Source organism: Mauremys mutica, chromosome 11 (assembly GCF_020497125.1).
Source record: "Mauremys mutica isolate MM-2020 ecotype Southern chromosome 11, ASM2049712v1, whole genome shotgun sequence".
In the NCBI taxonomy this organism is placed as follows: Eukaryota; Metazoa; Chordata; order Testudines; family Geoemydidae; genus Mauremys; species Mauremys mutica.
In genome coordinates this window covers 76242233-76264881 of record NC_059082.1, presented here as the reverse complement: position 1 = coordinate 76264881, position 22649 = coordinate 76242233, and the positions used below count along the sequence as shown (strand labels likewise).

At 39.0% G+C, this 22649-nt stretch overlaps 1 protein-coding gene across 17 annotated transcripts in view; it reads right to left on the bottom strand.

The window, feature by feature from the left end:
• Positions 1–22649, bottom strand: part of SDK1 (sidekick cell adhesion molecule 1) — a 664468-nt gene that overhangs the window by 429725 nt on the left and 212094 nt on the right. Inside the window, exon 1 of one of the 17 annotated variants that reach the window (XM_044979068.1) lies at positions 2825–3038. The exons of the other annotated variants lie outside the window; for them this stretch is intronic. The gene's annotated coding sequence lies outside the window, so the exon portion shown is untranslated. Of the gene's footprint in view, positions 1–2824; positions 3039–22649 lie in introns of those variants that run through there. 17 annotated transcript variants of the gene reach the window in all.

Sequence of the window (22649 nt, the reverse complement as noted above, 5' to 3'; positions counted from 1 at the left end):
AACCAGCTTTTAACAGCAGTAGCCTCCTTTTCAGGCACAGAAAGAATTTGGACTAACTCATTCAATGTTGAGAAATGGATTGGGAGTTGAAAAAGCAGGAAAACTTGTCTCTCTATTCTAGTTTAGAAATAAAAATGCCAAGGGGGAGGATGAGATCTACTACTTTAAAAAGTTTGAAGGATAGTCTACATAACTTACACACATTTTCCAGAGACTTAGGCAAGTAGAAACTTAAGCTCCAATCACCTTTCATTTAGTTATATTTGAAAATTTCCCCAGGCTGACCTGAAATCAGTTTATTTCGTTGACTACAGTTAATATCTGTGTTCCTCTTAATAAATCATTTAGCTGTAAATGTGAAACATGTTTTGATAAGCTTTTAAGTATCCAAAACATTTAAGGTTGTTCTGTTTAATAAACGTGTTTAATTAAATTCCAGTAACCGTTCTAATGCAGCTTGACAAATCATGAGCGAAAAGTTAAAATTTACCATTTGCTAACATACTTAAATGTACAATAAGCATTTGTACATATTAACCTATATAAATTGCTTAAAATGTATTTAGTTAGTGTATCCTCCTACACAGCAAAAACGTTTAGCAAATCTAGAGGAGAGACTATTTGCTTGTAAATCAAACATGTTTTAATGTTTGTAACTGTCAATGAGAATGCACCCTTCTTTTGAAAATAAGTGAAGTAGAAATAGAAAAGTTGATTCAAATTGATTATTTAAATTGAGGCTTTCCACTTGGTGATTTAAAATCATGAGTTAAATAGTGTTGGTTCAAATCAATCCACTCTGTATAAAAGGCTGTCAGACCAACCCCTACTTGAGACACTGGAATGACATTTTCATTCAACGTAATGCTTCTCCATGTCTTATTCTTTCCATCTTCACTTCTGATGATTTCCACGAAGTTGTGAGTATGTGCAATGCAAGAGGTCATTTTGCTACTCTTATCTTTTCTATGGTTGCTATTGTACTTGTTTGTAAACAAAGTCTTAGTGTTTCTGTGTACATCACTCACCAGTCTCATTTCCTATAACATCTCAAGTAGCCACCTGAGTAAAAGAATCTGTTATTAGTGACTTGGCATTTTTGCAGCCTACATTAATCAAAAGCTAAACAGGTATATTCTGCTGGAATCATAAAATCATGAACCAACAGGAGGATGACTTGTAAGTGTACAAAACAGAATGTTTATAGGAGCTGGGTACTGTCACAAGAGCCGAGGATGACCAATAACCTCATTGTGTTTAGAACTAAGGATATCATCATCTTGGTTACCACCACAAGACACTGAGAGGGATGTGCCAATATACCATTAGGTTGTCTTTTTCTTAAGCCTGAAATATGTCTTGACCAGATGAGGGAACCAGCTGCCATCACTATCTTCATGGCTAAGTTCTAAGCAACTCCTGAGATGTTAACCTCAGGTTCTGAAATTCCTTTGATAGCATGTCAATTTCCACCTCTCCCATTTCAGTTTCTCTTTTACCACCTTCTGTCTAGTAATACACTCATTTTGCCAATCAGGACAGTCTAACATTGCCACATTTTACTGTGATTATTTTGGCAAGCTAAAAGCAACACCATTCTGTGACACTAAGCACCCCTGTATTAACACCCTATACACTTTTGTAGTAATCTTTGAACAAAATATGCCTTGTGAGATTTTAAAACTGATCTCACCTGATCATTAATATTCTTGTGTGATTTATGTATGCATGCAATAGGTATTAAATTATGACTCTATACTGGAATTATAAGTAAAGGGTGTCTTAACCAGGTACCTCAGGGGAGTTGTTAAATAGGTCTATCCTAAACAAAGGAATGTGTGTTTACCTCATTTTACATACAAGCAGTAGGAAGACCCCCTCAAGCTAACAAGGAGTAGATGCAAACCTCACATATAATTGAAGGAGAAAACAGCATGGTGTCTACACCAACACGAAAGAGAAGCTTGGTCTGGGATTTTCTTTTCAGCAGAATCCATTTCAAAGGTTGACTAATCTATAAAGACAAGAGGCTAACCCTCAAGGGATAAGCAATTGAATCAACTGATTGTATACAATATTATAAAAGTGTATAGAGTGAGTTCTTTTCTGAAAACTAATAACACTGGTGATATCATTGTGAAATGTATGTATTGGCACTATGTTGGAAATTGTAGATGTTTGTTGATATTAGGCTATGCAGTGTGCCCAGACAGAAGGGAATACCACAGCTATCTACCAGTTTCCAATGTAAACTAAGCATGGTGGAATAAAAAAAAAGGAAAACCTATTTACATAGATGTCATATAGGAGGATGGGAAGCCCAGAGGAAGGGAAAAAACAGTATGAGGTCATCCTGCTTCTTGAAACAAGTTCATTGAACTTTGGAAGATATAAACAAGGAAAGAAGCCACCTTTGGCATCCATCACTAGACAGACAAGAGACCAGAACACTTGCAAGCTGAAGAAGATGGGTCCTTTAACCAAACTGAGAGGTTGAAGTCTCTGGAACTGACTGGAGGCAAGAAACCTGCTTAGGCAAGAGATCTTTCACCTAAGACAACAAGGGAAGCCAGTACCATGTACTTTTAGGGAAGGTCCCAAGTCAGCCATGGCTGGGAAGAAAAATGACTGGTGAGAGAACAAAGCCTGTATCTTGCTAGATTAAGTTTGAGCCTTTTAGATGCATATTTTCACTTTTATTTGCTTGTAACCCTTTCTAACTTTATTCCTTTTTACTTAGCATCACTTAACCCAAGTCTTATTGTTAATTTTTTTTTACTATAAACCAACTCAGTGCAGTGTTTAAATGAAAGGGTGTACTTACCCCAGTTAAGTTAATAAGCTGTGATGTGGTTCTGTCTCTTTATAAGAGCAACAACCCTTATTTCTTTGAAGTGTCCAGGAAAGGGCTGGAAACTTCCAGACACATGGTTTTGGGAAAATCTGAGACCAGGACTGTGTTGGGGTCACTTGGGTGGTTGTAACCAAGGCCGGTAGAAACTACAGTGTGAATGCTATGTTGCTGGCAGGCTGCTGGACCTGGGCTGCAGCTATACACACACATTCAGGGTGTGACCTGCATGCTGGTAGGCTGGTTGGGAGCTACAGCAGGAAAGCATTGTGAGGCATCCAGGGTTACAGAGCAGGTTGTGACAACCCCTCACTGGTCTGAATTGCATCCCTGAATGATAGTTGCATGTGGTTTTTCCAGCAACAGAACTGTAACCCAGCACCAGATGCTCTATTTTACTATTCTTTCTCCTCTTTGTGCATGTTTTGCCTTAAGATAAGCCAAGAACAGCCTGTAACAAAAGCCAAGGATCTGAACTCAAAGTGACTTCTCTCACCCTCCTAAGAAGGGCATTTGATCAAACTGAGAAACTGTCAAGCAAAGAGAGAAGGAGAATAAAAGTTTGAAATGACAATTGTTTAAAAACAAAAAACCGTATACAGTTAATAGTAATTTAGGTTCAGGATACTGTTGCTAGGGTCTTGGCTTACCTTGTTGAGTGCCTTTTAAACATTTATTAATGGTGTGGCAGAGAAAATGTATCAAATAATGTAACTTTAAGATTATCAGAGTTTCTTAGAAGGTGGTTTCCCCATCCTGCTCCAAAACAGATTCCACATAAATTGTAGCGGGTGAGAACAAAAACTTCTTGGGGCTTGACTTTATTCACAGAGACACAAAACCCACACAGAGACACACACACACAAAATACCACACAAATATTTCTCCCTAGACTTGGCTGCTCCTTGGGTTTATCTTTGATTTCTCAAACCAAGAGAGGTCAACTCCCACCATTCATATTTGGATGGGGTAATAAGCCATTTTCAGAGAGAGAGAGAGAGAGTTGGTGACGTAATCTTTTATTGGACCAACTTCTGTTAGTGAAAGAATCTTGAGAAAGAGCTCTGTGGAACTCAAAAGCTTATGTCTTTCACCAAGAGAAGTTAGTCCAATGAAGATTACCTCTCACACCTTGTGTCTCTCATATCATGGGACCAATGTGGCTACAACAGTGAGTTAGCAATAGACATTTAACTCCCAGCTGATCATCGTGTGCTAAAAGGATGGGGCTAAAATTCTTGAGTCTTGCAATGATATTTTGCCATTTTATAGCTCTCCTCTTCCTGCTCCCCAGTAGATATTAAAATCCAGCTTGTGAGCCTGAAGGAAAGTCCCTGCTGGCAACTGCAGGCTTCAGCCTCTTAACTCCCAGCCCTCTGCTCTCTAGCTATTTGACAATGCTATCTTCTCACTATATTTGCGGAAACATACTAAATTAAACTCCAGATTCGACTATGAAAATCCATAATCTTAATATTCTTATCCATCTTAAATAAACCTTCAAGTTTATCTGCTGCGAGAAAAGCAAGACACTGGCAGAAAAGTCTTTCCTCTAATGAACAGGGGGGAAAAAGCTAAAGATGACTCATTGAGTATTTGCCTTGAGAATAAATGGGAGGACTCCTGATTTTACTCTCTATTTCACAAAATTTGAGTCTTAATAAAAATAAATTATTGGTAGTTGTCCCTTATATAGAACTCAAAAAGAGAATCCATCATCTCATGAAAACTGTACACTTCTCATAGCCCTTTCAGAATTAATGCAAGGTTATTATCTTCTTTGAATTCTACAAGGTTATCAAAAGGAAACTCAGTACAAATGCTCTTAGTACCTTAAAAAAATGCCTACAGTTGGGCACTAAGATCCAGTGTTTCAGGTATGCAATCAGATCTGCTTCAGCAGCTGCAATTTAGTAAAAATTCATGTTTGTATAAGTCACTGACATTTTAACCAAACACTGCAGACCCAGCAAGAGCATCAGTACATCAGCCTGCCATTGTATCATACAAGAACACAATGTGGTTCAACCTCATTCAGCTCTGTTATGGTTTTCTGCAGGCTGAGAGAACATAAGAGCTCAACCTCTGGTAGTCGCTAGAGTTTTGTTTCTATTCTGAACATCTGTAAACACGGGAATAAAGCACACCTGAAGAGACCATTGCAGCATCCTTGCTAAGAGCCAGTGGGATCACTTATGGAGTGATTTCACAATGTTCAGCTCTGTATTATAGGACAAAATATGGGGGGAGAGGGAAGAAGTGGGGATACATAAAGAACCTCAGGGGTTATAATTATAAGTGGAGTTTAGGAAAAGTTAGATTTATTCTATGTTAATTAGAACCATCCACCATAATCTTTCTACACTGTTTAAAAAGGTGGCAGGCTCAGAAACAATAGGATAAGAACCAACACTAAATAAGAGATTGGGCTCTAAGAACTTCTTTATGCAGACTCAGCAAAGAATCCTGTGGCACCTTATAGACTAACAGACGTTTTGCAGCATGACCTTTCGTGGGTGAATACCCACTTCTTCGGATGCATCCGAAGTATTCACCCACGAAAGCTCATGCTGCAAAACGTCTGTTAGTCTATAAGGTGTCACAGGATTCTTTGCTGCTTCTACAGAACCAGACTAACACGGCTACCCTTCTGATACTTTATGCAGACTGTAGCTAATCTGTGAAAAATGGTATTGAAGGCAGCTACAGCCATGAACATATTTTAAAGAAAGTTAGAAATGCACTTAAAGGAAAAAGGCATAACAGAGTATAAATGTTACATAAGCAGGTGGATGAGCCTGGCATCATATGGCCTCTTTCTGTCCTAAAATATTACTAAATCAAGGGAGGAGGGAACAAAGAAAAGCAGCAGAAATCTACAACACTTTAGGCCAGACTTCGTAGGAAATCATGGTTTTGATTTTTTAATATCTGGTGATGTTTCCAGTGACTTAAGAAGTTCTGAAGGAAATACGTTGCTAAAGTTTAAATCTCGGCAGGCAGAGAGACTGAACAGGAAATAAGCTAGTTGCAGAAAGACTTCCACCAATACTTTTGAGAGCACCTAGCCTTCCTACCATGTAATCTGTTGCTTTCCAACAGGGCATTAAGGACCTTGTTCTGAACACGCTCCACTGTATTATCAGAGATCCAAATGACCCCTTTGAATACAGCTGAAAAAGAGGAAAAATTCAGAACACAAGTGTTCATTTCAAAAGCCTGCCCTTGGCAGAACAGCAAACATTCTTATTTGGATATTTTAGATCACATACTATAAGTCATAAGTTTATGCTAATGATGGAGCCTCCAATTCTGGAAATCCAGGAATAGAAACCCTATTGCAGTGGCAGCAAACAATGCCACAGCAGAGGCACTGCCAGACCTGGAAACCAAGTAAGTAGGCCTATTCCATATTATGAGGAGAAAGTCATCATGATACTGATTTCCAAACAGCAAAGCAATTGAGAATATCTATGAAAAATAACACAGGTTTATTGGCACAAACTTTAGGAGCTAAGTGAAATGATTTATGAACAGTTCTTTGTTATAAAATTATGTGCATTCTTTACTATTGCTATTTTATGTACATAACTTGTAATTGTCTTTGTCTAGCAAAATGTATGTAAAATGTATATATATGGGAAGGCATGATTCAATAAATCTCTTAAAGTCATGCTCAACTTTAAGCATCTGAGTGGTCTGATTGTAGTTGATTTAAGTGCTATGTTGAGTAGGCATGGGATGATTCACATAAGTCATTTGCTGAATTAGGGCACCAACTTTGACAAGCAGCACAATCCAAACTCCACTGAGGTCAATGGAAACATTCCCATCAACTTCAATAAGCTTTGGTTCAGGTCCCCCAGTTCCATCTGAACCTGTAACCAATAACAACAGCCACATAGACATCTGAGCCCTCAAAAAAGCATCTGCACACCTATATTGCAGCACACATTTGGATGCACAAACCTGTTTCTTCCCCCCGCCCCCCGGATACAAAAGTGCAGACACAAAATTCAAGGCCAGATCAAAGCACTCTTGGAAATTTGGCACCAAGTTTATCTCAACTTTACTAGATCCTTTAGGAAGCTATCCACATAAGATTTTAGTCTCATCCCCATGCACATATATATTTTCTGACAACGTATTTTTAACAAAAGTGACTAAAGAGGGTTGTGGCTAAACCAGCAGACAAGATAGTGGCTTAATCCTGCTCTCTGCAATAGAGAGGGAATAAATGAAAATGGTTAAGAAGATAAGAAGAACCAAGGCGACCTGAATCTACTGATCTGTGCAGGGATTAGAGGGAGGGAAGCTGAAGAAAGATGGCAAATCCTAGTCCCAAAGAGCAGCCTTTGGGTGATTGAGGGTTCCCAGGGTTCAACCTGGACTGTGGAACCACTGAGCCTTCCAAAGTCACCAACCTGGATTGCCTCTCACACTGTGATGCTGATGTCAAGCTAAAAACCTCTGATAGGCACTGCACTTACACAGATATCCACAGGCAGGGACACACCCAACTGTATTACATGAATGATCTCCCAGCCATTCATGAATCAATTGGGAGGATCCAGCCAATTCCCCCAGCCTTGCACCCCAGAACTGTTCTGTCTTGCACTGCTCAGAAGTCTGGCCAGTGTAAGTTAATTATCTAGTTTGCTTCTTCTTCAAAGGAAAGTAGACAAGCACCAATCTTTGTAAACTGAGCTGGGATTTCCCAAGCACTTCAACCAAAACAGGTAAAATATAAAACAGATTTATTAACTACAGATCGATTAAGTGATTATAAGTAGCAAGCATAAATATCAAAGTTGGTTACTTAACAAAAATAAATTCACAATCTAAGTTCTACAAACTAAACTTGATTTGAATCAAGCAGTGTCTCACCCTGACAGATGGTACAAGCAGGTTACAGATCCTCAATACACAGGCTGGGGCTCTTTCCCAGCCTGGGACCACCCTTCCCCAGTTCAGTCTTCATCCTCCAGTCATTCTTCCAAGTGTTGAGTTGGAGGGGAGGAAAAGAGAGGCCAAGTGATGTCACTGTCTTTTATATTTTCTTCCAGCTTGCTGGAAGGATCTTTGCTGTGACCTGGGTTAGTCCACCCCCATGGTGTACCTCCCTCCTTTGAGAAGTCTCTAGAATAGGGGATTCTTTTTCTTGATCGGTGCTGATGAGATATTAATGCTGTCTGGATACTGATGGCTATGCCATTGCTGTATCTGAAAGGCTGGTTGTGGGTGTTCCCAACTTCAACATATTTCAGTGACACATACAGCAATACTTCATAACTTCACATGTAATGATAGCACATACAATCCAACAGGATATTAATGTTCGACAGATCAAGACTTTTAAAATGATACCTCACAAGGCATACTTTGTACAAAACATATCAATATCAGTGATGAATATGGAGGTTCCAGGATGCTACTTTGAGATACAGAGTGTCACAGTAATAAAAATTCAGCAACAGAATCCAGTGCCATCAGCAAAAATGGCTCTGCAAACTCAAATGTTGAACTGAATCTTTGTTATCCTATAAAGAAACAGTGGACGAGTGCAATGAGATTTAAAATTAAATAAGTAAAATTGTACTATTGTGGCTGGGAAAGAGTGGGGCAGCAGCCACCATGAGAGAGGTGTAACATGCAAGGTGGAAAGCCAAGATCTAGATATCTGGGAAAGGAAAGGAGTCCTCCAACATAAAGATCTGTCCCCATTAAAACAAAGAGTCACAAAAGCGTGTAATTCCGCCTCCTGCAAACAATGGAGACAGGAGAAGCAGCATTAGTCACTAAGGCTGACCTGCAGGGACTGTTGTTAAAAATTAAAAAGATGGATAAGGAAATGAGGGAAGAGTCCCAATCTTATGTTAAAGATATGAAAAATGAAATTAGATTACTGGGAAAATATCAGATGTGGAGATAAGATTAAGTGAGCAATTCGACAGGATTACTAAACTAGATGAAAGAATCCAAATCATTGAAAAAAAAGACAAAATTAAAACTGGAAGACACAGAAAAATAGAGAATACGGGAATATTTTAAGTTTTAAAAGGTACTCCACAGGAGACTGAAGGAAGAAGTCTTGTGGACACACAGATATTATTTTCCATGACAAATTAAAACTGGAAATAAAGATCACATTCATATTAGAGGGTTCATAGATCCCCTTTTCCCAGGACCCCAGCATGCTCCATATGTTTTAAACAGAAAGCAATAAAAAATAATTTGTCAAGCAGCTAGATTTTGTATTACACATTATTGGAAACTGTGCAATATACCTATGAAGTGTGGTATAGTAAAATATAGACTCCCCTCGCAACAGAAGATCTTTCATACCAAGTATTTACACAAGAGAAGCACCAGAAAGAAATAGGCATTTAGAAATTTGATCACCCTTTCTAGCAAACTCAACAGGAGGGTTCTGCAGCCAGCAAGCCGGAATCTTTATCCAGGTTCTTTGACTAACCTGATCCTGAATATGTAATATATTATTATTGCAACTTTGCCTTCATAAGGAGTTATAAACAAAAATCCCAATACTGACTGAACACCTAATTTATACTTGTCAGGAATAGGAAGAAACATTTCATGGAACCTGAAAACACAATTCAGCCTGACATATTTCAAGGCAGAAATGCTTTTAGCTTATTAATGTGGAAACTTGTCTATTATTTAGTTTCTTCATATTATAAACAAAAGATAATTTAATATTGTTTTAAACTTTTGACAGTTCTAATGTTAATTACATGTACTGCATTTTATAAATCAATATTTCTTACATAAAATGTTATTTAGCTTGCCAAGTGTAGTAATAGATAAATGCATTTGCTGTTCTTTTTAACCTCAATAAATGACATACTTGCATCCAAATGACAAGAAAAAGAAAAATAAGATTTGTTTCAAAATGAGACAAGGTTAACTTCTAGCTAGTCAGAGAGAATTTAAAACCGCATTTTGAAAATAGATGTTACAATTTATTTTAATGTTTGCATAGATCATCTTTTGCTTTTGATGTCAGTGTATGACGCTACCATATTTCAGATTAGCCGAATGCACACAGCATTATAATTTCTATTACAGTGCTACAGCTGTTGGTCAAACACAGAAAAACGGAGCCGAAGAGATTGGATCTCCTTTGTGAAAGTTCTCACGATGCAACTCCACCATAAGAAGAATGATAAGGACCAAAGCAAAAGGGATCCTTGGGCAAAAAGGGACAATGTGATGAATTAACAGGGGAGGAGGTGGAGGAAGGTGATTCTACCTCTGTATATGGCATTGGTTAGACAGACAGTGAAACATTGTATCTAGTTCTGGTGTCCACTTTTTAAAAAGAGGATATTGAAAAACTGAAGAGTGGAGATGCTTAAAGAAGTCAATCTGTTTATCTTATCGAAAAGATTGAGAGCAGACATGCAAAACCTGTGAAAAAAATAAGAAATTGGGCTTGGTTTTGCCTTAATTGACTTGTGAGTTGCTTTTTGGCTAGTTTTTGGCTTGTAGCTTGTTGGCTTTGTAGCTTGTTGCAGCTTGTTGTTTGTTGTTTTTTTTTATAAGCTTCCAGCAGGCAGGGGTAAGGGGGTGGGGGCAAGCAGGTGAAAGGGGGGAGAGAGTCAGGGGTGTACAGAAGGCCCACCACAGTCCCAGATTGCACGTTGGGGGGAATCTAGAGTGTTGGAGTTCTTAAGGATTGGCTTGTTTTGGCCTTGTTTTGAAATGGGATTAGCTTGACTTTTGGCTTATTTTGAAAGTCCGAGTACTTATTTACCACATGAAAGTTGGCAACTGTGATTAAGAGGTGACTTGATTACAATGCATAAGTGCTTTCACAAGGGAGAAAATACTGGGTACTAAAGGTCTCTTTAAGCTAGCAGAGAAAGGCATAACAAGAACCAATGGCTGACAGTTGAAGCTAGACAAATTCAAATTAGAAAAAGTCAGAATTTTTTAACTGTGAGTGTGATTAACCATTGAAACAAACTGCCAATGGAAATAGTATATTCTCCATCTCTTGACAGAGGTGCTGGAACAATTTGTACAGTGTAGGTGCTGAGAGCCATTGAGCCAAACTATAAACCCAGTATATCATGGAAACCACTTCAAGCCAACACCGCCAGCACACCTTGTTCCAGCACCTATGTCTGTTGATGTCTTCTAATGAAGACAGGATGTTTTTCTGGGAGTTATGTTTTAGTCAAACAAGTTATTGGGCTCAATACAGCACTGTCAATTTAATCACCTGTGATATAAAGGAGGTCAGACTAGATTATCTAATGGTCCCATCTGCCTTAAATGCTGTGAATCTATGACGTGCTTCCTAAAATGACGACATTCTCATAGTATTTGCAAAGGTTAATGACACAACACAAGAAAAATTAGAATTTAGCATTAAAGAAACAGACATTTGTGTTGACATAACATTTCAGCTTATTTTGTTCTGACCTGAAAATGAAAGAATCCCAGGGTGTATCAAATTCATACAGAAAACTAAATTAGGCATAACCAGGGTCTCCTTAGTTAGATCCACTGCCTGGACAAAGGTCATGGGAAGAAGAAAGCAGTGACTGTCATCCGCTAATCACCTAGTCAGAGTAATGAAATAGTAAATAGAAATCACTGCAAATAAAGGAAAGAACAGTGACTGTGGGTGAAGCCAAAACAAAAACAAAGCAAACCACAACCCCACCCTGAGCAATCTTCTCACACTAGCACTGACCTGAGATTAAATAGGATTTACAGTATATTTTTAATAAACTGCAAACTCAAAAGAAAAAAAGTCAGATAATTTGGTCTGTCTGCCAAAGCAGGACTTGGAAGATAATGTAGTACTTTCATGGAACTGCAAACACCAGGAGAAAGCACAGATTAAAATGGTTTTGATTAAAATTGTCCAGACCAAAGTGAAAATGCATTTCCAAGTTGTCAAAAGGCTTTAAGATGAGAGAAAAATCTACTTTAGGTGGAGCTCAGTTATACAAGTTTGATAGAGTCTAGGGCTGGCCTGCAGACCACCCTACCAAAGAGTTGGAAATAGAGATCTACAAAAGAGAATTTCTGCACACTTAACCTTCTCACCAAAGTAAAAGCCACGAAAATTAGAAAATCAGGAGAATTCCTGGTTAGCTGTTTGTAAGAGACTTTAATGACAGCTTATCACAACACTTTAGAAAACTTGCCAACTCCCACACCTCCCAAATCTCACATCAAATATGAGGCCTTGTATTCAACAAAGTCAAAGAGGAAGGAGCAGATAGCTTTGACTGATTGCAGTTCCCAATCAGAATGATTTATTTTATTCTAGGACTGTGAAGAAGACAAAGCAAACCACAACCCCACCCTGAGCAATCTTCTCACACTAGCACTGGCCTGAGATTAAATAGGATTTACAGTATATTTTTAATAAACTGCAAACTCAAAAGAAAAAAAGTCAGATAATTTGGTCTATCTGCCAAAGCAGGACTTGGAAGATAATGTAGTACTTTCATGGAACTGCAAACACCAGGAGAAAGCACAGATTAAAATGGTATTGATGCTGTTGTCTGAGATGAGCAATAAGATGAGGATTGAGGATAAGACTGCCTCTGATAACAAAAAGGAATAGGCAGTCTCCTTCTAGCGTCAATCTAGTTTCTTTCCAATTTTCTAAAAGTTAATTCAGTTTGTTAGTGAAAAGACTATCATCTTTAAAAGGGATGTCCTCCACTCTAATATCCACAGTCAGTGAAGACAAAGGCAGTCATGCATGCCTTCTCAAAGTAACAGCAGATGTCCATGCTCTGGCTGAAGAGTCAGAGGCAAAGGAAGCCCCAAAAGCATGCTTCAACACATTTTGTCCCTCCATTGATATTACATTTGTCAATATCCTCTTATAATCTGGGAGATCCTACACAAAGACATCTTTTTTCCACAGAAGGAATTATTAATAGGCCATCACTGCCTGGTAATTAGCCACCCTAAATCCAAGAGAACAGGAAGAAAAAATACCTCCCAAGGGCATCAATCTTCTTCCCGTCTCTGTCTTCAGGAATCAAATGGGCTTGACCTGTAGCAGCCACCACAGAATTTGACTTGGAGTCAATGTGAAAATACAAGAAACCCCCATGAAGAATCTGATACATCTTGTCCACTTTCTTAGATAGATATGACAAGAAGCAGGGGTAGCACAAACAGGAGGCAAAAGACCACCCAGCATAAGGTAAAGAATTCTATTCCTGGAAGGAGCAACAACAAAGTAAAATACGAGATGTGACACCTCCTCCACAGCAACTGAGGATAAATTCAAAGTGGATGCCATATGACCCACTAGGTCATAGAACTGAAAATCATCCTCAGAAAGAGACAATGTGGAAGCAACACCCATATGATCACCAGGTGACAAATTAGGATCAAAGTCTGTATCCATCTGATCCTGTTCAAAAAGAGAAGCCATCTCCTCAGCCTCTTCTTCAGACACAGTATGAGGCACTACTTCCTGGGCTGCAGATAGATCCAGTGGAACTGGATCCAAGGATTCCCCAGCCACCAGATCCTTATCATATGAGATGTCATATCTCAGTCCATAAGTCAGATGATTTAAGAATTCATGTGGTGGAACCCAATAAGGCTATGGAGCCCAGGACTGTCAGTCTCTCCAATAGCTGGGATCTAGAAACATACCCATAGGAGGAATGACAAACTGTCCAAAAGGCTGAGGAAACCCAGACTTAGGTAGCATAAAGCTGTATGGTTCAGGTCCTTTAACTCTTCCTCTAGCCTCCTCCCACTGAAGATATGAACTTGGATCCACTACAGACCTCAGTGGAGATAGCAACAGCACTGGAGAAATAGTAGGTGAGAAGGATCTGCCTGGTGATCCTGTAGGAGTCTTAGAAGCAGGAGGCAAACATGGAGCTGGAGAAAGTCTCTCAATATCTTCCCCCTCTTTTCAGGCGAAGGGAATGCAGATCTAGGAACCAAGGAAGCCTCTCTCTTCCTCTCCCCCACTAGTCTCTCACTCAGATCTGAGGAATACTCCAAAGTGGAATATTCAACATTAGCCACCACAGCAAAGGTCCTTTTCAGATCTGAGGATGGCCCTGAGTAGCGGGGCAGTCACCCGCTCCAGCCCTGAAAGGGTTACAACCAGCCCAGGGAGAGGGCTGGGGCTGAGAGAAAAAACCTAGGCTGATTGGGGAAACAGCCTCAGCTGGGGCCACGCCCCAGTCAAGCCACAGCTGGCCCTATAAAAGGCTGTGGGCCAGGAGCACACAGAGTCTCTCTCTCTAGCTGTGGAGAAAGATGGGCCTGGCTGCCTGGGAGCTCAGCAGGGTACCTAGAGTGGAGCAGGGCTGGGGGAAGGAGCTGGGGAGCTCCAGCCTCGAAAACCGCCAGGCTGAAGGCCTTGCTAAAGGCTGGGAAGGGTACTGGGGTTGCAGAGGTGCAGCCCAGGGCAGGCAAAGGCAGCAGGTCCAAACCCCCCTTGCCAGTGATGAGTGATTTACAGACTGCAGTCCACCCCAGTGAGCGGGGGCTGGATGGTGACTGGCAATAGCCACTGAGGCAAGGTGGGGATAGAGGGTTGGGGGTTCCCCGGGGAGGGGAGACCCAAAGTGTGGGGACACTGCTGGGGGCAGCACCCCAAGATAAAGGGGCACCGGGGTCCAGGAGGGACATGGGGGCCAGCGGCAGGTGAGACACCAGCTGCAGAGGACGCTCCAAAGGCTGGAAAAGCTAATTCCCGGGACAACCAGCAGGAGTCGCTGCACCGGTGAGTCGTCGCCTCACTACACCCTGGCACAGGAATGAAAGACAGTGCCAGTCCCATAGACCTAGAGAGCACTGGATCCAAAATGAGACTTAGCTCCACACAGGTCTGGGCTTTGAAGTCAAACCAGGAACCATTTTAGGTTTCAGAGTGGGAAATGCAGAGGCCTTGTCAGACTTGGATGGATCTGACAAATATGACATACAGATCTGGCACCGATAAGAGTGGCCTTCTTCTCCCTCAACTTTTGCCTTCTGATCCAACACAGCTGGAACCAATGACACTGTAATGCTGAACCAGTGAAGGTTAAACAATCAGCAATCTGAGTAACCTGGAAGCAACCCTTAAGGACATATCAAAGGGTATTGCCATGGTAAACAGGGCCATTCCTTGTAGCTAGTTATCAAAGCCATGTTAACTAGACTCGTATCTTTAACATGTTTGCCTGTATTGTTAGAGAATTAAGAGTAAATGCTAAATGTATTTGTCTGTGTTTATATGCATCTGAGTAAAAGTTTAACAAAGTGATCTAATAAGCTTGTAGATGCTAAAATCCTGTTCTTGTCCCATAACACTTCATTACTCTATTCTGTTGATTCAGAGATCAACAGGGACTGTCCTCATTTCTCTTTGAAACTTGTAATTCCACATAGTGAACTGTCTTGATAGTTTGAATGGCTATTGCTAACTGTATTGTCTGAGAAAGGACACGTTGAGTAGAGATCAAACTGTCAGCTTGCTTTCATCAAAGCCTACCAGGTGGAGTTACCTGTGAGCGTCCAGCTTGCTTCAACTATAAAGGAAGCTTTGGGTCTGATTCTTTTAATCTCAGGTCTGCTTAAACTTGAATAGGGAAGACCTAAACCATAGGACTAAGGTCTCTAGGTAGACATCTGGATTACCCTGGAATTCTCATGGAGAAACAGACTCAACACCTGAACTGCCTATGGGACTATAATCTTTTAACTTGATTCCATAAAGACTTTTACAAATCAGCAGCCTCACTGTCTCTGCTATGAAACTGACATTACACACATTTGTATATATTGATCTCTTAACCATATATAACTCTCTCTGTCATTCTTTTTTTTTATTAATAAATCCTAGATTTAATTAATGATTGGCTGTAAGCGTGCATTTGAGTAAGTTCTGAAATATTCATTGAGTTGGTGGGAAATGTGTCTGGTCCTTTGGGATTGGTAGAACTTTAAGTATAGTGAATAAGGTTTTTGATAACCCCTCGCTATAGGCTGTCTAGATGTGAGCCAAATGCTGGAGTGCCTAAAGGGGACTGTATATGACTTCTGGTTAACGAGTGTGGTATTACAGCAGTTGTTTTGTTACTGGCTTGGTGAATCTAATTATAGAATAAATCACCAATCTTGGGGATTGTCTGCCCTAAATCTTCCAGTCTGCCCTGAGTTGGCCTTCTCAGCATGGCCCATCCAGGCTCCAAGATCACAGACACAGACCTAGGTTCTTTAGCAGCTAGCTAAACAGTGCCTTCAATGACTTGAAAGTTTTAAGAGGAGGATCTGATGGAACAGGAGCCAGATCTGACAAAGATCCTGATCTCCAGGATCCATTGGGTATCTCAGTCTTGCTAGACAAAGCAACCAAAGCTGAAACAGGTCTCTTAGTCTTCAGATCTGACAATCCCTCAGAATCCAACAGTTTAGCAGCAAGAGCTTCATTAAGTTCTTCTGTTCCTTATGTGCTCTGGATGTAAAGGTTCATCAATAAAACACTCAGGAGGAGAATGACCTTCGCTGAGCCACTTAAGGAACCTAATGTGGTTATCTGACATCAGGAATACAACTGGATATGAAGCACATTTCTTAAATCCCTGCTTCTTCTTCTTTGGTTCTGTGATTACATGGAACCAAACCTACAAATTTTGCTAACTAACTATAACTACCTTAATCTACACTGTGCACCAAAGTAAACTATTATAAATTATCCAGAGGCACTAAATAGGAGAAAACCCTGGATCCAATGGACTGGATCAATTCACTTCTGTCTGATGCAACAGTTGGAAGGAACTGAGGTGGCAGAGAATGCAGAGCCCCCCCTGCATAGCCTCACCCTCAGAACATCTGGAGATGCTGAAGGGAGGAATATGAGTGTATGCACATGTGCTCCAACAAGCACTGCTTGGAGAAGGTTCTACCATTAGGCTGCACTGTGAGGCACAAAACCTGTAAGTGGGAATATGCAGAGCCACTCAAAGAATTAGGAAGTTAGATACTGTACAGTGTCTAACTTCCTATTTAAATTTGTCCCCTTCTTTTTGAGCTTGCACCCAAACAGAACAGGGTTTTCTTAAGTCTAAATCTTGACTTATAAGAACCTCTGTGTCCTGTAGAGAGTCAGCCCTGGGCATGTCTGCAAGTTTTGTAAAATCACACTCTGCAGGAGACAATCTATTGTACCACTGATTTCCTTGATTCTCTGCAAGATCTCACAAGCCCCTCCAGTCATCTGTTTCTGCTGTATACATTAAAATGAATCATCTAAATGACACTTAAGAAATCGGACCAGACGGATTCGTAACCCAAAACAACAAAGTTGTTTGTTAAAAGTAAAAGCTATTAATCAAATAACTTATTCTGCAAACTGTGTGGGAGACTGAGGCGGCTATATTTGACATTTTACACATATTTACTGGTACTACATTATAGTGTACAGCTGTTCTAAGGTCACCCTTGCCATGTCCACTAGATAAGAAAAATGTTGATAACTGAAATATATCCTAATAATATGCTCTTTCCCAATAAGCAAACTGTCTCTGGGGGAAAAAAAGAAAAAGAAGGTATGTGGTTTTTTTATTTCACTGAGGAAACACACTTGCCAACCATTTCAAAGAAGATAATTTTTTTACAATTAAAAACAGTTCACTGCCCAGCAATAGCTCTGACCTCTTGTCACAGCAAAGCACCAATGGGGACATAAAGGGAAAAAATAACAATTTCCAAATGATCATAGAATCATACAATTATAGGGCTAGAAGGGATCTCAAGAAGCCATCAAGTGCAGAGTCCCTGCTGAGGCAGGACCAAGTAAACTTAAACCATCCCTGACAAATATGTGTCCAACCTGTTCTTAAAAACCTTGAATGACGGGGATTCCACAACCTCTCTTGGGTGCCTATTCCAGTGCTCAACTTCCTTTATAATTTGAAAACTTTTCCTAATATATAACTGAAATCTCCCTTGCTGCAAGCCTATTTCTTTTTGTCCTACCATCAGTAGACATGGAGAACAATCGATCACATTTATAGCAGCCCACAACATACTTGAAAGACAATTATCAGGTCCCCCTTCAGCCTTCTTTTCTCAAGAGTAAACATGCCCAGTTTTATTAACCTTTCTTCATAGGTTAGGTTTTCTAAACCTTTTATCATTTTTGTTCTCCTCTGGACTCTCTCCAGTTTGGCCACATTTTTCCTAATGTGGACACAGTATTCCAACTGAGGCCTCATCACTTCTGTGTCTTACGTTCGCCTTTCCTGTCAATACACCCAGAATGATATTAGCCTTTTTCACAACTGCATCATATTGTTGGCTCATTCAATTTGTCATCCACTATAACCCCCAGATCCTTTCCAGCAGTACTACCAACTAGCCAGTTACCCCCTCTTTTGTAGTTGTGCTTTTGATTTTTTCTTCCTAAGTAAAGTACTTTGCACTTATCTTTATTTAATTTCATCTTCAGGAATTCATACTAATTTGTCAACTTTAATTTTGAATTTTAATCCTGTCCTCCAAAGAGTCTGCAACCCTCCCAGCATGGTGTCATTTGCAAATTTTATGGCCATACTCTCTACTTCATTATCCAAGTCCTTAATGAAAATACTGACTAGTACTGGACCCAGGACTGACTCATGTGGGATCCCAGTAGATATGCCCTCCCAGTTTGACAGTGAACCTCTGGTAACTACTTTCTGAGTATGGTCTTTCAACCAGTTGTGAACGCATCTCATAATAATTTCATCTATGATCACATTTTCCTAATTTGTTATGAGAGTGTCATGTGGGACTGTATCAAAAGCCTTACTAAAATCTAGACACGTCACATCTACTGCTTCCCCCCAATCCTTAATACTTAACTCTGACTTCAAGTTTTGGATATTTGGTGTTAAGCCAATTGGAAGATAACCGGGTCTGTATGTTCTTGAGCCTCATGATTCACACAGAAGCCCATCTCTCCCTTTAGCCTCTACAATTTATCATATACCCAATTGCAAGACAAAACCATATGCATGTATGGCAGTTGTTTGCCTAACCTAAACCAATACAATAAAAACATTCATTTGAAGCTGGCATGAAGGCTATTATAATTTTGGAAATAGAAAAAGATTTAGCAAAAAACAATACAAGAAATATACCCTATACCAATACAAGAAAAATTAAAGAAAAAAATCATTGGGGAAGTTCAATGGAAATGTCAATATATGTTGGGTAACAGGAGAGAAGAGATCTTTGTACATTTAGAAATAAATGATTTCGGAGGTTTTAGTCAGATCCAATATGAAGGTGTATTTTGTAATGTAAACCAATGGATGTTGTAATCCTATGATAATGCTCTGCTACATTACCTACTGTGAAGATAGAGGAGCTTATAAAATGAACTAACAGGTGAGGCAGGATACACATTTTCTGGGAGGGGGGTATCACAGTGATACTGACAGGCTGAGACAATGAGCTGCTTTCTGTGACGGACACTTGCTTTCCTTCACCTTCTTTTGTAATGTAACTAAGGCACAAAGAAAGACAGGATATACCTGATCTTGCTATTTTTAGCATTCAAATTACAGACGAAAAAATAGCTTGCAGTAAACCAAGCATTGCGGACTGAAAATTGAACCATCTTAAAATTACTTCACATTCTACATATCTTTATCTACTTTTTAAAAAAAAATTGTAGAGTGTTATATGAATATTGTCTGTTTATACAATTTTCAGCAAGAGAAGCAGCTCCTTTAATCTTATATTCATGTAGTTTATGAAAAGATTCCCTTTGACTACAAACAATTCAGTATCTAATTGTAATAACAGATCTTTGAAAATACATGCTTACCCAGAAATCTTTGTGCCTGACCTAAAATAAAATAGACTGAAATAATAACACATTATTATTGGTTCACTAGAATGTAAATTAGTTGCTTTTTTTTTTGTTTGCTTAACATCCTGAGGCAATACTAAACAGGTGGCAGTTTTGAAATTGGTTTCAGGTGCAAAGACATTAAATTGGCATGTTCTATGATTACAGAAAACACGTATTGGACAAGTGCCAAATCAGGAGGCTAACAACAAAATTGGTAAGTTTTAAATTAAAGCAACATACGTTAAATTGCATTATATATGTGTTTCTTCTCAGCTTGCAACATCTGGCCACAATCTTCTATTTGTATAACTGTACTCCATAGTTTACAAGTATCAAATATAGCTTTATTGGCAGGGGAGAGAAGCTTGCTTAAGTGATTTACATGCTGAACAAAATAAAATATGACCAGAGCAGATTTTATCTTTAGATGCCAAAATAATGAAATTGTGTACACAAAGCTCTGGAGTGACTTTAGTAACCCCTCTTTATTGCTTCCAGCCAACAAATTTTGCTGATAATCAGCAGAAACATAACATTTATTCCATCTGGCCTTTTGGCCACTGGTTTATAATACTGTAAAAGAAAATGGACCCTGTGCATTATTGCAGGTAAACTCTTAATCAGTAAAGTTATATGAAAGTACACTAAAATACATGATTCCTGCTGGGAGTCAACAGGACCACAAGTGCATTACAAGAAAGGCTGTTTTTCTTTGAGAAAATAAGTGCAATTCTAGCCTCTACAAGCAATAATAATAATAAAAACTCACATAAAACACTTCAGACTTTGCTTCCCATTTTAAATAGCTGCAGGCAAAATTCAGAATATATCTGTCAAATTGATATTATCAACACAACAGGGCCATGCCTGACTTGTTCTACATTTGTTCTGAAAGTTCACTTTTAGTGGTCATTAGTCAAGTAGGAAGGGTACAGGAGACCAAAATAATTCACACTACACAGGCACACAATTATGCATTTAAATACTGTTTCTAGATACTTGTCTGTGGGCAACAATCACATAAGATTTAACATTTAACATTCAAGACCAGACATTCTGAAAATGATGGGTGATGTGTGGTACCTAGTAATAAAAAGACCTACCCTGATCTGTGACAACCTGTGCCAACATCTTTAATTTTGTTCTTGACATCTGAAAACTATTTCAAATAGACAGACCCATCTGAAGGCAAGAATACTACAGCTAGAGACAAAAATCATTCCAAAAGAAAGACTAAAATGTAAAGGTTAAAACCTGCATAAATGTGCAGTTTGATAAATACTGACTTTGTTTTCTTTGCTATTTAAAATAGTTTCAACCATTAAGCTGGTGAAACTAAAAAAGTTACTTTCATACTATTAATACATTTTAAAATATAGCTACACTTCATCTGCATGCACCATTGTCTTTGGGATCAGAGCTAGCTGAATACTGCAAAAACAAATAATCTTCTCAAGTGGTACTTGGTTTTACTATGTTTGTGCCCCTTTTTCTTTGCTCTTTTCAGACAGCTTTTTGTTCACATAAATGTTTGATGAATGATAGTTCTTCATAAAAATACATGGGTTTGTGCATGCGAACAAAATTATTCTTTTTTTAATTACTAGTAATTTCTTGTTTTTCTGTTTAAAAGGGTTCAGCCCTATAAGCAGGGAGGAAAAACAATACCATGTGACCAAGATGACTATTTACATACCACAAATAACAAATAGCAAACAGTTGAAGTAAACCAATTATGATCAATCCGTAGGCTGAACCCATTGTTTATCTGAACTATTCAGCAGACACAGATAAATATATTCACAGAAAGGAGAATCGCCTCACAAAAATAAGTCTGTTATTTTTTAATTTGTACTGGGTGAATAATTCAGTCAGCTCTATTCATTAGGTAGACATTCATTAAGGACTGCTAGAATTAATCTATGAATGAATGGAGAGGTGCTATCATCATAATTGTAGTATTGTTTAATGGACTTGAAAGACAACACATAATGCAATATCTTTAGATCAGACACTGATTTTTAAATGAGGGTGTGGTGAGCTTCACTTTGGCACTGATACAGTGTTTATAAGACTGGGATTCCAACATCTACCTTGTACAGATGGCTCCTTTTCTTACAGAGCTTTGAGTTGAGAAAACATTACATCTATGAATATGGTTCCCATACCTTGCTTTTTAGTTTGCTTTGCTTGCCAAAGAAAATTGGTAAAAGCTAGAATAATATACACACCTTCCTTAAGCTACAAAAACAGTACTTCTTGCTTGTATGAAAAGTATTTTTATTTGGTTTTAGGATCATACACTGTTGGTAATGAACCATAGCAGCTCTTCTGTAAAAGTAAAAATTCAGCTTCTTTCTGCTGTAGCATTCACTATTATAAGCATTAAAAAAAGAACTCTACACAGAGACTACACAGAGGCAAAAAGGGTCTCTGATCACAGCCAGCAGGAAGCAACCATTATAAAATCAGTGTGCCATGCATTGTGTGCTTGACGATGTGTCTTTATACCAGAGCAATAATATCTACTTTTCAACGAGTGCTGTAAGGTGTGAAGCAGTCAGCTTTGGGGAAAATTCTGATTTTCTTTGGTACAAGAGATAATTTTCATAGTATTATATTTTGCAAACATTAAAAAGAATTAGACACACTGCGGCTCTCTTTGTCCATGAGTAGACAGCTGTCAGAATAAAATCACTGTATCATGTACTGTGAAATTGGAAGTATGCCATTATTCCAAGGTAGATAATATCTGTTCTTTGTTGTCTGTTGAAAGATGCAAAAAAAGTGGTTGGAATGGAAGCTTGTGAATGATATATTATTGAGTCCATGAGTCAACACAAAACATTACTTCCTTGCACACAATTCTTGTGCCTCAAACTTACTGGACAACATATTTCAACTCCTCAACATTAATTCAGTTAATTGGACAGATCCTGG